At 39.0% G+C, this 13,355-nt stretch overlaps 1 long non-coding RNA gene across 1 annotated transcript; it reads right to left on the bottom strand.

Annotated features, from left to right (window-relative positions):
• Positions 1–6,373: 6,373 nt before the first annotated feature.
• On the bottom strand, positions 6,374–12,670 carry Gm40656. Its single transcript, XR_873103.3, has 2 exons — positions 7,241–12,670; positions 6,374–6,982 (listed from the first exon to the last, which is right to left on the bottom strand). It is a non-coding gene; the product is annotated as a predicted gene, 40656 (long non-coding RNA).
• Positions 12,671–13,355: the final 685 nt, after the last annotated feature.

Below are 13,355 nucleotides of genomic sequence, written 5' to 3'. Positions count from 1 at the left end.
CTAGGTAGGAGAGAAAGAAGGTTAGAGGGGCCAAGGGGCGTAGACCTCTATAGGCTACTTTCTGTTGATTAGAGACGTCATGTTTCTTGGGGCCAGTCCAATATTTGTCTCCTAAGTTCTTCTTGTCAAACTGCAACAACAGCAACCAGGAGCAGCTGAGGAGCAGCAGAGGCAGCAGCAGGTGGAGTAGCAGAAGCAGCAGCCGCTTTCTCCTCCTCCACCTCTTTGTCCTCCTTTCCTCTTCTTTTCTGCTTTTCCTGTTCTTCATTTTCATTTCTTCCTTCTCCTCCTTTGTCTTCTCCCTTTTCTCTTCCTCTTCCTTCTTCCTCTTCCTCCTCTTCTTTTTCTCTTCCTCTCCCTATTCTCCTCCTCCCCTCCTCTTTTTTCTTTCTCCTCCTTCTCCTCCTTCCTCTTCTTTCTTTTCTTCCTCTTCTCTTCTTCATCTTTCTTCTTCCTCTTGCTCCTCCTCCTTGTCTTCTTCTTAATCTTCTTCAGAGCACCTAGTGACCCTTTCAGAGTTATGGCATTTATTCCTTCTCCACAGTCCCTAGAATTAAACTATATGCAGCTGCCAAAAGTTATGCCCTTTTAGGGCATAAGACAGTCATAGTCAACAGCTATGGATAAACTGAAGAAACCCCACATCTCACACCTGGGACTAAAACATCGAACAACTCACATAACATAACTGGGGTTTTTAAGCAAACAAAATTCTCACTCTAGTGCTTGATATGTAGGTATAAGGATCTGTCTTAAGATCACTAGAATCCATATTAAAAGCATGTGTGTTAGCATGTGTTTGTAATCCCAGTCTCTCCATAGTGAGCTAGGAGATAGAGATGGGAGAACCCCGGATCCTTTTGGATAAGCTAAACTGGCATGCTCAGCAGTGAACATCAAGACCAGTGTTTGAAACAAGATGGAAGTTAAGGAGCAAGGACTGGCTCCTGAGGTTGTCCTCTTCCTCTGATCTCCATGCTGAGGCATGTGTATACCCACACTCACACACATGTTCATGCACTTACCATGCACACCATACTTCTACATACAAAGATAAAACACAAGGGGTTCTGTTGCTTGAAACTGGAACAAGTTTTAGATGTAATGATTTCAGTTATTCTTGTGTCTTGGAAAGAAAAAAAAGAACGAAAAAATCCTTCTTATTTTTTAAAATTATTTTTATTTAAACTCTTTTCTCCCCTGATTCTTGCAGATAATGGAGGAAGTGTCATCTAAAAGAAAACATAGAGACTTAGATTCCATCACTACGCCCGGTTTGTATAAATGTCATCTTTGTTTTCAGAAATAGAGATCTCTACTGAGTGATTTTATTTTATAAATTACTATTGTTATTTTTGAATTCCCCTAAACTAAATTTTCACACACTTTAGTTCTCATGTGTTTTGAACAAATGTCAGTGAGTGTTTTCTCAGTTTAACTGATAATCTTATATTTTCTACATAAGACCTTTTTGCTTTTTGTTTTTTTCTTGAAAGTAATTTTGAGGTAAACATGCCATATATTTAGAGAATGAGGTTTTCTCCGAGTCAGTCATTTTGTCCTAATATATAATTTGTATTTAGACATCTCCTGACCAAAAGTGTACTTGAAGAGACACTGTTCAAATACTCAGAAATATCAGAATATCATTAAGAATCATTTCATTGAATTTTTAGGAGGGACAGTAGTGTTTGGTTGTACCCTAGAACTCTAGGCACTCAGTTTCTGGTTTGTGGCCATCCAAGCAGGGTAGAGCATGGGCTTCCTCTTGTGGCATGGACCACCAGTTAAACCAGGCATTGGTTGGCCATTTCCACAACTTCGGTGCCACCAGTGCCCTACCTAGCATGTCTTTCAGGCAGGACAGATTGTAGGTTATGGGTTTTGTGGCCCGATTGGTGTACAAGTTTCTCTTTCCAGTAGCCCGTAGAGTACCGTTTTGCTCTAAAGAAACTAGAACTTAGGAGTGAAGGCTACATGCAGGGGCCAGATGGACCTCTCTATTCAATGATGTGGATATTGCCTTTACAATGGGGACATATTATTAAAGAAGACTTTCTTAAAATACTGAGAAATTTAAGCCAAAGACTGAATTTCTAATTTTACAAGTCCCAGTACAAAACACAGGTAACATGAATATCCAAGATGACCTGTCACCTCCAAAATTAGCAATCCCAAAATAATGATCCCCAAATGAGAAAGATGTTTATGAAGTTTTAGTTGGAAAATTAAAAATAATTTAATCAAATAAAAAGCTCAGTGGAAGACTTCACAAATAGAATGGAACATCGCAAGGACAACAAGGTACATGAATTACTCATTTAATTAAAGAAAATGAGAGATTTGTAAAGAAAATATGAATGAATTATGTAAGATCTATGAGATATTTTTTATAAAGTACATACAAGTAGGAAACTGCATAACAAAAACTTAGAAAAAAATTTCAATATAATCATAATAGAATATTTCCCAAATCAATAAAGAGTCCTAAGCAGGATCAAATCTAATGGAACATAAACTAGGCAAGATCACGAACAAATGCTTCATGGTAAATCAGAGTTGAAAAATTAAATATACAGAAAAAGAAATTGTTTTAAAAGGTGCAAGAGTTTCTCAAAGAACCAACTCCTCCTTTGGTTAATTCTTTGAATAGTTCTTCTTGTTTCCACTTGGTTGATTTCACCCCTGAGTTTGATTATTTCCTGCCGTCTACTCCTCTTGGGTGAATTTGCTTCCTTTTTTTCTAGAGCTTTTAGATGTGTTGTCAAGCTGCTAGTATGTGCTCTCTCCCGTTTCTTCTTGGAGGCACTCAGAGCTATGAGTTTCCCTCTTAGAAATGCTTTCATTGTGTCCCAAAGGTTTGGGTACGTTGTGGCTTCATTTTCATTAAACTCTAAAAAGTCTTTAATTTCTTTCTTTATTCCTTCCTTGACCAAGGTATCATTGAGAAGAGTGTTGTTCAGTTTCCACGTGAGTGTTGGCTTTCTGTTATTTTTTTTTTTGTTGTTATTGAAGATCAGCCTTAGTTCATGGTGATCTGATAGGATACATGGGACAATTTCAATATTTTTGAATCTGTTGAGGCCTGTTTTGTGACCTATTATGTGGTCAATTTTGGAGAAGGTACCATGAGGTGCTGAGAAGAAGGTATATCCTTTTGTTTTAGGATAAAATGTTCTGTAGATATCTGTCAGATCCATTTGTTTCATCATTTCTGTTAGTTTCAGTGTGTCCTTGTTTAGTTTCTGTTTCCAGAGTTCTATAAGACCTTCAAAGAAGATCTAATTCCAGTTCTGCACAAACTTTTTCACAAGATAGAAGTAGAAGGTACTCTACCCAACTCATTTTATGAAGCCACTATTACTCTGATACCTAAACCACAGAAAGATCCAACAAAGATAGAGAACTTCAGACCAATTTCTCTTATGAATATTGATGCAAAAATCCTCAATAAAATTCTCGCTAACCGAATCCAAGAACACATTAAAGCAATCATCCATCCTGACCAAGTAGGTTTTATTCCAGGGATGCAGGGATGGTTTAATATACGAAAATCCATCAATGTAATCCATTATATAAACAAACTCAAAGACAAAAACCACATGATCATCTCGTTAGATGCAGAAAAAGCATTTGACAAGATCCAACACCCATTCATGATAAAAGTTCTGGAAAGATCAGGAATTCAAGGCCCATACCTAAACATGATAAAAGCAATCTACAGCAAACCAGGAGCCAACATCAAAGTAAATGGAGAGAAGCTGGAAGCAATCCCACTAAAATCAGGGACTAGACAAGGCTGCCCACTTTCTCCCTACCTTTTCAACATAGTACTTGAAGTATTACCCAGAGCAATTCGACAACAAAAGGAGATCAAGGGGGTTCAAATTGGAAAGGAGGAAGTCAAAATATCACTTGTTGCAGATGATATGATAGTATATATAAGTGACCCTAAAAATTCCACCAGAGAACTCCTAAACCTGATAAACAGCTTCGGTGAAGTAGCTGGATATAAAATTAACTCAAACAAGTCAATGGCCTTTCTCTACACAAAGAATAAACAGGCTGAGAAAGAAATTAGGGAAACAACACCCTTCTCAATAGTCACAAATAATATAAAATATCTCGGCGTGACTCTAACTAAGGAAGTGAAAGATCTGTATGATAAAAACTTCAAGTCTCTGAAGAAAGAAATTAAAGAAGATCTCAGAAGATGGAAAGATCTCCCATGCTCATGGATTGGCAGGATCAACATTGTAAAAATGGCTATCTTGCCAAAAGCAATCTACAGATTCAATGCAATCCCCATCAAAATTCCAACTCAATTCTTCAACGAATTAGAAGGAGCAATTTGCAAATTCATCTGGAATAACAAAAAACCTAGGATAGCAAAAACTCTTCTCAAGGATAAAAGAACCTCTGGTGGAATCACCATGCCTGACCTAAAGCTTTACTACAGAGCAATTGTGGTAAAAACTGCATGGTACTGGTATAGAGACAGACAAGTAGACCAATGGAATAGAATTGAAGACCCAGAAATGAACCCACACACCTATGGTCACTTGATCTTCGACAAGGGAGCTAAAACCATCCAGTGGAAGAAAGACAGCATTTTCAACAATTGGTGCTGGCACAACTGGTTGTTATCATGTAGAAGAATGCGAATCGATCCATACTTATCTCCTTGTACTAAGGTCAAATCTAAATGGATCAAAGAACTTCACATAAAACCAGAGACACTGAAACTTATAGAGGAGAAAGTGGGGAAAAGCCTTGAAGATATGGGCACAGGGGAAAAATTCCTGAACAGAACAGCAATGGCTTGTGCTGTAAGATCGAGAATTGACAAATGGGACCTAATGAAACTCCAAAGTTTCTGCAAGGCAAAAGACACCGTCAATAAGACAAAAAGACCACCAACAGATTGGGAAAGGATCTTTACCTATCCTAAATCAGATAGGGGACTAATATCCAACATATATAAAGAACTCAAGAAGGTGGACTTCAGAAAATCAAATAACCCCATTTAAAAATGGGGCTCAGAACTGAACAAAGAATTCTCACCTGAGGAATACCGAATGGCAGAGAAGCACCTGAAAAAATGTTCAACATCCTTAATCATCAGGGAAATGCAAATCAAAACAACCCTGAGATTCCACCTCACACCAGTCAGAATGGCTAAGATCAAAAATTCAGGTGACAGCAGATGCTGGCAAGGATGTGGAGAAAGAGGAACACTCCTCCATTGTTGTGGGATTGCAGGCTTGTACAACCACTCTGGAAATCCGTCTGGCGGTTCCTCAGAAAATTGGACATAGTACTACCGGAGGATCCAGCAATACCTCTCCTGGGCATATATCCAGAAGATGCCCAAACTGGTAAGAAGGACACATGCTCCACTATGTTCATAGCAGCCTTATTTATAATAGCCAGAAGCTGGAAAGAACCCAGATGCCCCTCAGCAGAGGAATGGATACAGAAAATGTGGTACATCTACACAATGGAGTACTACTCAGCTATTAAAAAGAATGAATTTATGAAATTCCTAGCCAAATGGATGGACCTGGAGGGCATCATCCTGAGTGAGGTAACACATTCACAAAGGAACTCACACAATATGCACTCACTGATAAGTGGATATTAGCCCAAAACCTAGGATACCCAAGATATAAGATACAATTTCCTAAACACATGAAACTCAAGAAAAATGAAGACTGAAGTGTGGACACTTTGCCCCTCCTTAGAAGTGGGAACAAAACACCCCTGGAAGGAGTTACAAAGTTTGGAGCTGAGATGAAAGGATGGACCATGTAGAGACTGCCATATCCAGGGATCCACCCCATAATCAGCATCCAAAAGCTGACACCATTGCATACACTAGCAAGATTTTATCGAAAGGACCCAGATGTAGCTGTCTCTTGTGAGACTATGCCGGGGCCTAGCAAACACAGAAGTGGATGCTCACAGTCAGCTAATGGATGGATCACAGGGCTCCCAATGGAGGAGCTAGAGAAAGTACCCAAGGAGCTAAAGGGATCTGCAACCCTATAGGTGGAACAACATTATGAACTAACCAGTACCCCGGAGCTCTTGACTCTAGCTGCATATGTGTCAAAAGGTGGCCTAGTCAGCCATCACTGGAAAGAGAGGCCCATTGGACATGCAACCTTTATATGCCCCAGTACAGGGGAACGCCAGGGCCAAAAAGGGGGAGTGGGCGGGTAGGGGAGTGGGGGTGGGTGGGTATGGGGGACTTTTTGTATAGCATTGGAAATGTAAATGAGCTAAATACCTAATAAAAAAATGGAAAAAAAAAGGTGCAAGAGTAAAACACCAAGTAGCATATAAAATCAGGACAATAAAGACAACAGGCAATTATTTAAGAAAAACTTTAAAGGCAATCAGGGCTTGGATATGTATTTCAAGTTCTGAAGGATCACAGCTTTAAACCTAGAGCAATATACCTTGCAAAATCTCTCATCTAGATTGAGGGAGGAAAAAAATATTTAATGATAAAATAGACTGAAGGAATCTATGGTCACCAAGCCACTCCTACAGGGGGTATTAGATGTTATTCTTCCACTGAAGATGTTGGGAGCCACGTGTGGATTAGAATGGTGTCCTGTGTCCAGTCTGCCACAGAGCTAGGGCTGCTTGGGAAGTTTGACTGCAAGTACCCCACGATGCTGCCTCGGGCCACGTGTCTGGCTGTGAGAAGCTGCAGGATCCTGCTCTGGAGGTGGGGAAGCGCAGTCTGAGGTCTGCGTGGACTTGGGGGTCCAGGCCCGCATAGAGGCTGAGACTGGTAGGTTCTCAGATTCTCAGACACCACAGATGCCGCTGGATGTTCAGGAGGAGGACTGCGGATGGTTCTCGAGGTGGTTTGGTTTAGTGGAAGCCATATCTGAGAATGCAGAGAGGCCTTGCTCAGGAGGTTACACTGGAGGCTTTTTAGCTGCTCCATTGCTCCAGCACTGTGGATCTCAATGAGAAGAGACAGTCCATGATTTTAGGGCATTTATTGTCATGGGGTAGAGGTAGAGAAAGTCAGGGAGAGAGAGAGAGCAGAGAAATAGAGGCTGGCCATGGCCACGTGGAGAGAAGGGGGAAGGGAATGTGGAAAGATGGGGAGAAAGAGGGCAAGAGAGAAGCAAGTGGGAAAAAGGAGTAAGTAAGAGAGTAAGAGAGAGAGAGAGGGAGGAGGGGGCAAGCAGCTCCTTTTATAGTGGGCTGGGCCTACCTGGTTGTTGCCAGGTAACTGTGGGGGTGAAGTCCAGACAGAATACAAGGAGCTTGAGGCGTTGCCCTGTGTGACTGATGGCCACAGAATTATGGAGCTGGGGCCTTGTGTCGGGAGCCTAGTGTTTGGGAGCATGGCAAACAGGCCTTTCATCCCTTGTAGAGTTATCTGCTGGATTTCCGGGGTTTAAACTTAGCTCGACCAGAAAACAGGCTGCCTTTCACAGTCCGACAGCCAGGCTCATCCAAGGGCCTCCATGAGCACCTGTTGCATGGAGAAGGAAAGTAACTCCTTGTCTAAAGCAAGAAAGAGGCTTGGCAAAGCCAGTAATAATCTGGAGCCATGGTTTTAGGGGAGCTCCCACTTCATTCTGGGAACTCAACTCTTCCCACCTGAAGGAGAGATGGTTATCAATTCCAAGGACTCTACAAACTCTAACTTCATTCTGAGAACTCAGCTCTTTCCACCCACAGGGGAGATGGTTATCAATTCCAAGGACTCTACAAACTCTAACTTCATTCTGAGAACTCAGCTCTTTCCACCCACAGGGGAGATGGTTATCAATTCCAAGGACTCTCTCTGTGTGCTTGAGATATCCTGCTTGATCAGTTTTTTCATGTTTGTCACTGAAAACAGAATAGGAGATTGTATCAGAACACAGGATTGATTCCAGGACACAATCTTCACCATCACAGATAAGTGCCACCTTAGAGTGAAGGAATGGCTAAATATATTCTAAGAAAATGGGTAACAAGCAAGAAGGTGTCACCATTCTGATGTCTGACAAAAGAATCTAGGTATCCATCATCCATTAACTGAGAAATAAGTAAAGAAAGCATTGGATATGCATCCAAAAGAAAGCTATTCATCTAAAATGGCTTTGTTTGCCATTTGCTACCACATAAATGAACCTAGGAATAATTATATTACTAGAACTACATGTCAAAACAAAAATGGTAAGCATTATAAGGCAGCAGCCATTCACAAATTTGTAAAATTTGTAAAAATGATGCTTTGGAAGAAATTAAGAGTATAATGGCCATTATAGAAGCTGAGAGAGTATGGGGGAGGGAGACAGTGAAGGACTAATAATGCACACCAAGGAATAGTTGGTGTAGGAAAGGAAGTCTAATGTGCTGTTGTATAGGAGGATGAGTATAGTTTTAAAATATAGTTTTTAAACCTCTATGTTATAGTTTGAATGTTTATTCTATAAAAACTAATCAATTTTTGAAGACACAGAATGTACTATATACATTTTATGTGTATGTTAAACATATATTACTGAATATTATTTTTTTCTGATTTAAATATTATCAAAAGATTAGATGATACCCTATTACTATGTAAATGTTTATGCTTATGTAGAATTGAATACTATGTCACATTTAGAAGAATATCTTTGAAATAAAGACAAACATATAGTATGTTTAAGAACCCAGAAATGATTATCACTGCATGTCGGCCACTGATTTTTGGCAAGATGTCAAAACTTTACATTGAGACTTAGACAGATTTTAACTGATGGAATTGAGTAAAACAGAAATCTAAAAGGCAAAACAAAGAATTCAGTCCTTTATCTCACATAATATGTGATAATCATCGTAAAATTGATTCAAGATTTCAATTTAGATGATAAGGCAGTAAAACTAAGGGCTTTGATGCTAGATTAGACTGTGATATCTGGAAGTTATGGGAAACAAAAAGAAAAAAGCTAAGAAGTCACCAGAGTTTAAACCTTTTGTGCAGCAATATATATATAATCAAGCAAATAATTGACAAATCACAGGACAGAACTTTTCTAAGAGGAATGTTTGGAAATGTGACTTTTCTTCATTTACTGTGTAATTTCCTGTTTTACTGCATTCTGCTTTGCCGGCCACAATATGATCTCAGCATACAAGTGAAGGGAGGGTCAGGAAACGAGGGAGGAAAACTTCGACTTTCAGTGGACAATACATAGAACTCACTCTTTCTCAGGTTCTTGTTATGGAATTAATATTTCTGAAAGGATTAAGCCAATTATATACAGGGCTATAACTTAGTTGAAGCTAAAGAAGAAAATAATATTCTGCCACCTACTCCTCACTTTACCAGAATTTTCATATTTCTCAAAGCATTCAAAATATTTGAAAACTCTTAACTCTTCTGAGAGCATGAACCTCTTTGAATCTAAATGCTGTTGAAAGATTTATCAATACCACAGTAATAATGTAGAGCTAAGAAATGCTGAGAGTGAGAGAAAGAGTCTTCCACAAGGAAGAATACATCACCTGATTGTCCAATATTGTATGGTCAGCTCTGAAAGCTATATTACAAGTAACAATATATTACAAGTAACATAACACATAAAGAGCACATTATAGTTGTTTATTTAGAAATATATGTGTATACTGTATATACAATATAACATTAATACATATTATATATAATATGTATAATGTATAACATAATACATAACATAGCATAATATATCCTATGCCATACACCATATAACACATAACACATAAACATAACATATAACATAATACATAAAACATAAAGCATATAACATAAAATATATAATATATAACAATAATGAAAAAGAGGCTACGGATTTGTAGAAGATCAAGGGAATGTTTGAGGGTAGAGAGGGAATGGAATATGATAAATTACATCATAATCTCAAGAAATAAAAGAAAAAATTAAAGCAATGAGGAAGACATACCTGTCAGGGAAGCAGATCTGACTGCAGATCCTAATCTCTCCTTTTTCTCTAGATGCAATTTCTTAGTCTCATCCGTAGATCTGGAGCAGAGTACCTGTTAAGGTTTTCTTCCCTGTCTGACCCATTCACATGGGTCAGAAAGATCTTTTCCTTGAACTTTTCTTTCCAGAACTCATCCCAGTATCCCAGTCTTCAATAACATTAAGCATTCTGAGGAACAAGCCAGCTGAGCAGGCCAGGGAAACAGTTAAACTAACTGAAGATCTTCACTATTCACTTTTCCAAATCCAATCCCCCAGTTTCATCTTTAGCTCTGAAACAGAACACCTGCTGTATATAGCCTTTCTTTCTCTCTCTGCCCACATCTCATGTTAATCCCACAGTCTTTCCCCTCCTAACTTCCCTCTCCCAATTTATCCATTCTGCAAATCCAGAAGGCACCCACTATTAACACACAGGCCACTTCTGCTAGAGAACCAGGTAGTCTGACTACAGATCCCCACTTCTCCCTCTGTTCCCCAGATCCAATCCCCCAATATATTCACAGCTCTTCAGCAGAAAACCTGTGGCAGACTTTCTTCACCCTGTCTCTAGTAGATCCCAAAGATCTCCCCTCCTAATCTCTTCCCTCATCTTGTTACTTTATCCCAGCCCCCAAATCCAACAAGTGAACCTACAGGTCACCGCTGCCAGGGAAGCAGGAGGGCTGACTTCAGATTTTCACCTCTCCTCTATTCCTCCAGACCCAATCTCCATGTTTCAGCACCAGCTTTACAACTACACATATGCTTCAGCATCCTACTGCTGCCCAACACCCCATCTCCTGTGAATCTCACAGGTCTTTTCCTAGTCTTTGTTCCCCAACTTGACTCACTACTTTATCCCAGCACTGGATGCCAGATGGCACTCCCTGTTAACTCAAAGACCACTCTTGCAAGGGGAGCAGGTAGGCTGACTGAAGATCTTCACCTGTCTTCTGTTCCTCCATATTCAATCCCTGCAATCCTTCTCTGACCTCAGTGGATCTATTCCCAATGGATCAGAAATGTCTCCTCCAACCTTCCTTCTCCCAACTCTTCCCATTATCTCAGCCTCCAACACTAGAAGGTATTCCTTGGAACACACAAGCTGGGCACGCCAGCGAAAATAAGTAATTTAACTGAAGACCTTCACCACTTCTTTCTCTCCTCCAAACCCAATCATGTAATCCCTTCCCTAGCTTCAAAACAGAACACATGCTACAGCCTTCTTCCCCACCTTTAAGCTCCCCACATCTACTGTGGATCCCACAGATCTTTCTTTCTTAACCTCTCCCCGCCCTCACTCATTTCTTTATCCTAGTTCACAATTCTGACAGACACCTACTGCTAATCGACAGGCTACTTCTGCCAGAGAAGCAAGTAGGCTGACTGTAGATTTTTCCCATCTCCTTCTCTTCTTCCAGATCCAATTCCCAGTCTCATTCTCAAGTCTATCTCTGATTTTCTTTGGTGAGCTTTCTTCACTCTCTACTCCCAACTGAAGTAAATAGATCTGATTGGAACACTCTGATTTCCTTGTTTCTGTGAACCACTTCAGAAGCCTAGCCTTTTCTAAGTGTCAGCTACCAATTTCTAGAAACACATTTTATTTGGAACCTCAATGGCCACAACCACCATGTCCACAGAAAATTTTCTGTCAGGAAACACACAACCACTACATTCTTCTAACATCCAGGACAGTATGATTCCACTAGATCCAACAATTCCTACGCTATCAGGCCTTGATTATTCCAATGTACTCAGCAAAGAAAAACATTACCAATATGACATTTCAATTCTTAGCAACTTTGCCCCAACACAAGGGAACCCAAGTTTGTAAAACAAACACCACTACCGCTTAAATCACATATTGACCCTCACAAATATTGATCCTCCTGAGAGTGGGGACTTCTATAGACACTCTCACCAACAGATAGGTCATCCAGACAAAACTAAATAGAGAAATGCTGGAACTAACAAACATTATAAACCAAATAGAACTAACAGATATTAATAAAACATTTCACCAAACAAAAATGAATATGCATTCCTTTCTGCACTTCATAAAACTTTCTCCAAAATTCACTATATACTCAAACATGAAGCAAGTCTCAAGAGATACAAAAAAATTGAAATAATTCCTACGAGATCACCATGGATTAAAAACAGATATTGACAACAAGAAATAAACACATAAATTTTAAAAACTTATAAAAACTGAAGAACTCTCCACTGAACCAAAAATAGGTAGAGACAGAAATTAAGAAAGAAATTAAGATTTTCTAAAATTGACTGAAAACTAATACACATTGAACTTGAACTTATGGGAAACAATAAAAGCTGTTTTAAGAGGCAAGTGCATAGTGCTAAGGGTCAACATTTAAAAAATAGAAAATATCTTATAGAAAGAACTTAGTAGCATACCTGGAAGCTTAAGAAAAAGAAGAAACAACACCCCAAATCAGTAGATGGCAAAAAACTGAGTGCCAAAACCAATAAAATAGAAACAAAGAAAATTTTACAAATAATTAATGAAGCAAAGAATTGGTTCTTTGAGAAAATCAATAAGATCAACAAATCCTGATCCAAATTAACTCAAAGGTAGAGTGAGAAAATGCAAATCGACAAAAGCAGAAACAAAAAAGGGTACATAACAACAGAAACCAAGGAAGTCCAGAAAACATAAGGCTATACTTTAAAAACCTGTACTCCACCAAATTGGAAAATGTAAAAGAAATGGATAATTTCCTTGATATGTACCACTTACCAAACTTAAATCAAGATAAAATACGTAATTTAAAGAAGGCTATATCCCCCTCGTAAATTAGAACAGTCAATAAAAGTCACCAACATGTTCAGGGTCAGAAGGTTTTAGTGCAATATTCTAGCAGACAGTCAATAAAGAGTTAATGCCACTGCTCCTCAAATTATTGCATGGAATAGACTGTGAAGGAACATTATCCAATTCATTTTATGAAGCCATAGTATAGTTAATACCAAAACCTCATAAAGACCCAACAAAGAAAAGGAACTGCCTTTATGAACAATTTCTCTTATGAACATAGATGCAAAACTACTCAATAAAATACTTGCAATGGAATCCAAGAACACATCAGAAAGATCATCCACCACAATCAAAGAGGCTTTTTCCTAGTGATGTGGTGATGCTTCAACATGCAAATATCGACATATGTAATCCACAATACAAACTGAAAAAAAAAACTACTTAATCATCTCAATAGATGCAGAAAACGCCTTTGCCAAAATCCAACCTTCCTTCACGATAAAGGTCCTGAAGAGATTAGGGATACAAGGGATACAAGGAATTCAAGGGACATATCTAAGCATAATGAAGGGAATTAACAGCAAGATATAGCCAACATCCAGT

Source organism: Mus musculus, chromosome 13, assembly GCF_000001635.26.
Source record: "Mus musculus strain C57BL/6J chromosome 13, GRCm38.p6 C57BL/6J".
In the NCBI taxonomy this organism is placed as follows: domain Eukaryota; kingdom Metazoa; phylum Chordata; class Mammalia; order Rodentia; family Muridae; genus Mus; species Mus musculus.
The sequence above is the reverse complement of the archived record's forward strand: the minus strand, read 5'-3'. Positions and strand labels throughout refer to the sequence as shown.